Source organism: Haplochromis burtoni, unplaced genomic scaffold (assembly GCF_018398535.1).
Source record: "Haplochromis burtoni strain Fernald_Lab_line unplaced genomic scaffold, NCSU_Asbu1 Contig_513, whole genome shotgun sequence".
Taxonomy (NCBI): Eukaryota; Metazoa; Chordata; class Actinopteri; order Cichliformes; family Cichlidae; genus Haplochromis; species Haplochromis burtoni.
In genome coordinates this window covers 151,978-156,094 of record NW_024582874.1, presented here as the reverse complement: position 1 = coordinate 156,094, position 4,117 = coordinate 151,978, and the positions used below count along the sequence as shown (strand labels likewise).

Genomic DNA, 4,117 nt, shown 5'->3' with positions numbered 1-4,117 from the left:
GTTAATGTGTCGCCAGCCTGCTGCTGGCGTCTGCTGTTTTACACATTAAAAATGACTCTGAGGAAGTTTAAAAAGGAAATAAAGAACCTGATCACTAACACTGTGTTTCGCTGACTTGGCTGTAGTGACCTCAGCTGAACTGGAGGAGAAGGTAGTCATACTGCTAAACATAACTCTATGCAAATAGAAATCAAATCTTTTTCGAAGCCATTTGGACTCATACAGTTTACAGATACACACTCTAAGCTGAAGAGCCTTTTCACATAACAGATAATTCCATGTTTGTGGCGTCCGTCGGTCTTCTCTCGTCCTCTCTTTGAAGGCTGTCATGGTTTTACATCATGACTGCTCAGGAGGGCGGAGTCTGTGTACTTTATACACGCACAGACGGGAGAAACTCTTCATGCTTTTACCGTTTACTCGGGAAACCCCTCACACAGGATCTCTGCATTATTCATCTGCACATTCATTATGTACTGCATGTGGGGAATAAGAGTTACATAATGTCCCAGAGGTACACGTGCTTGTGCTCACTTAATCACTTGAAAAGGCCTAAAACCACTTTGTATAAAAAGAACTGTGAGGCCTCTCTGCAGTCCAGTTATTGTAAACCCGACAGATATGACAGACCAGTCTGTCCCTCGTGACCATGTGTTTCCAGGACTGCGCTTCAGTTCGTCATCAGACTGCTCGTTTAAGCCTCATCTGATGGCGTTGAATCTGAGGGGCAGGATTTATGCAGCTGTTAGGTCAGGGCTCATGTTTTAGGGACAGCGATGATGTTTAGGTAGTTGTAATGCTGAGTGACAGCTAACTGTAATGATATATATCAGGGGTGTCCAACTCCAGTCCTCGAGAGCTGCAGCTTTTAGATGCATCCTTGTGCCGACACACCTGCATCAAATGAACGGCTTGTTAGCAGGCCTTAGCAAACTTGATGGCGTGTTGACGAGGCACGCCGATCATTTGATCCGGCCTTGTGGGAGTAGGGATGCATCTAAAAGCTGCAGGACAGTAGCTCTCGAGGGCTGGAGTTGGACACCCCGACATAGTGAATATAGCTACTGTTAGTATTGGTTAAGCATAATATATGTCACAGCTTGCATGACGATGATTTGATGTCTGCAAGACTGTGAGTCCAAAGCTTTTAGAAAACTTCTGTGTTTTCACTGTAAAACTATTAGACCTATTAACTATTAATAGGTCTAATACACTATTAACTACTAGACCGAGTCTCCTAAATCTTGTTTCTGGCAAATGCTCTGAATACACTAATACATGCAAAGACTGAAAATAACACTGAAACGAACACAAACTAAAAACATTTTCAAACAATAAAAAGTAAACTGAAACTAACAGACTATCTGGCAAGTAACTGAAACGCAACGAAATTAAAAACAAAAAGTAGAAAATGGAAAAGGAATCAGTTCGACCACGCTGCGACGCGGCCGTGAGAGTAACATCTGATTGTTTTTGGTGGGTATCTGCCTGCACAGGGGATCATGTGCTCCAACCTGTACTTGTTCCATCCTCATGGCGGCTGAAGCAGCATGGCGTTGTTCCTGCCACAGGTAAGCACCTTTCTGGATCAGGAGCATAGCCACACAGTTCACTGGCCATCAACAATTAATGGAGTGCTTCCGTATGATAAGATGAATAACCATTAACGATCTGAGGTCATCTGATTTCTAAGCAATTACTGAAGCATTAAAAGGAATCAAGAAGGCTTTGATTTAATTATGCATTAGTGTGCAAGACCTGCCCAGATGCATTTGGTTTTCTCCTCCTTATAAAGAAGCTGGTTGTATGGAGACTCTAAATTTCCCACAGTTATCAGTGTCCTCTGATATACCGCCAGCCTGTTCAGGGCGTGCCGCTTCTCTGCCTCAAAGCATGCTGGGATGGGCAGTAACCCTGTAAAAAAGGTGTTAAATGAGTGCAGTTCACCTCCAGGTGCTTCTGCTGCCATGGAAAAGCTCCCTGTAAGTCCTCTTATGTCAGTGCTCCGTGCACCACATGTTGGGTCTCCTCCACAGTCCTAAAACATCAACTTTTCAACTTACATTTCATTTAATTTACATTTTTGGTGAAAAAGCAAAAAGTTGCAAGGAGCCAGTAAAGCAGAGCGATTTGCTGCAGTCAGGAATGCTGCACGTTTTCGACACGCTGTCATGCGTAACCCAGCTGATGTGATCTATCCGTTGCGTGCCATTTACTCGATTACTGTTGCTGCTTCGTGACCGTTCCTGTAGCACTACTGGGAGTTTGGAGTGGTTAAAGTGGGATTTGGCAGATAAATGAACCCCAAGAATCTGGTGCGGTGCAGAAAAATGGCTCAGCACGAGATGAGTTTACTGTGAGCTACAGACAGGCTGTGATCAGCTGTGCTGCTGCTGCTGCTCTGAGATTTATGGCCTTTGTGGATTTAGCCAACTGTATTATACAGTATATTAGCAGATGCTACATGGCTGATGATACTATCACGGCTGCTTTCCAAACCCTGCTTTTCATAGTATAAGTGGAATTTGGCAAGTGCTACCAAGACATCATCAGCTTAAATTCAAATTGTCTGCTACCCTTGACCTAACCTGACGTGGCAGCCTCATTTGCACCATGCCACAATAGTCTGTTAATGGTAACTGTACCATAATACTGGATACCACTCTGTTCCATAGTTTTCTCACACCGTTCACTAACAACTTTCATGGAGTAGCAGCAACATTTTTACATTAAAATGTAAATATTGATATCAGAATTTCGCGATTTGTGCATCTCCAGATAATAATCGAAACACAGCGCTGCCAGGTAAGGGCGTGTGAGTGTAGACGAATGTGTCAGTCAAGCTTTTGTGTCACCGTACATCATTACTTCTCCCACTACTAAATGACAGACAAGAGTTTAAGGTTTTGATGTATATGTGCAGCTGACCTGTCTGAGCTTCATTAAACTTCCGGTTTTATTATTTCAGAGAGTCCTACGTGTGCTTTTCAAACACTTGGCCTTAGCTACAAACCTGCAAGAGCATGTGTGTTGTGTGTGCTCCTTCTATTCAGGGGTGAATATTTGTCTAAATGTGTGTTTGGTCAGGCGAATGCTGTGAGAAATCTGAAACCAGAGGTGACCCCCAGCTTTTATTTGCATATTAGTGTTAATTGTCAGGCATGTAGAGTTGTCCCCCACTGTGGGTGGACCCCGCCCACAGCTGGTCTCACCACCAGACCAAGGTGCGTGCAGGCAGCCAGCGGTGTGCTTTCAGCTTGTTTCCACAGATGCACATAAAGACTGATTGTTAAGACTTTTATTACTTCTACATTTTGCTAAACAAGGCTCCTTTTGACTTCATCTTTGCAGAACGCTCCACTGTTTTTGGGTTAGTTTAGACATTCTGACTTTTTTCTGTGGCATAAAAATGCTTTTATCTTAGTTACCGTGGTTACGTAATCATTCCAAGCCAAAATCCTAGTCAGAAATATAACCTGATCAATTGGCCTGCACCTGTTTTTAGATGGGCGAAAGTGAAAAAGCAACATGTGAGTTATTAGATCAGCTCAAACTGTGGTTTCTTATTTTTTGTACAGGAAACACTTTCACTGTCCTCATCTGTACGTCATACAGGGCATTGGATATGTTTGCCATTAAACTGTGTATTTCAGGGTATTATTGAACTGAGACAGTTTGTTATAGGTCCAGCTCTGTTTGAAATAACAGTTAGAGCTGCAGAGGCGGGTCTCTCTGATGACAGAAACGTGGAGGGCCAAACTTAGAAAGTAGCCAAGTTCCTTTAATTTCTTACTTCTGCAGCTGTGTGGATTTGTGTGTGCACTCACAGCCACCACATGGTCACAGCCGTTTGGTCCTCCTAATGTAGGATCACTGTGCTGCACCTGTGCACCTCCCCAGACTAATTACAGCGTCTGTGTGACACACACGGCTAGACCCCGCCCTGAATGCAGCAACCAATCAAGAGGCCCGTGGGACTGTCTGTGTCTCTGTGTTTTTCCCTCTCAGCCACTTGGAGCAATCATAGTAGTTACAGTTGCAGAGCCTGGTGGTGACTTACCACTAACTTCATGTTGTTGTGTGCGTGCGTGTGTGTGTGTGTGTGTGTGTGTGTGTG

At 43.9% G+C, this 4,117-nt stretch overlaps 1 protein-coding gene across 9 annotated transcripts in view; it reads left to right on the top strand.

Annotated features, from left to right (window-relative positions):
- Nucleotides 1-4,117, top strand: part of LOC102294047 (microtubule-associated protein 4) — a 163,263-nt gene that overhangs the window by 26,413 nt on the left and 132,733 nt on the right. The gene's annotated exons all lie outside the window — the stretch shown is intronic.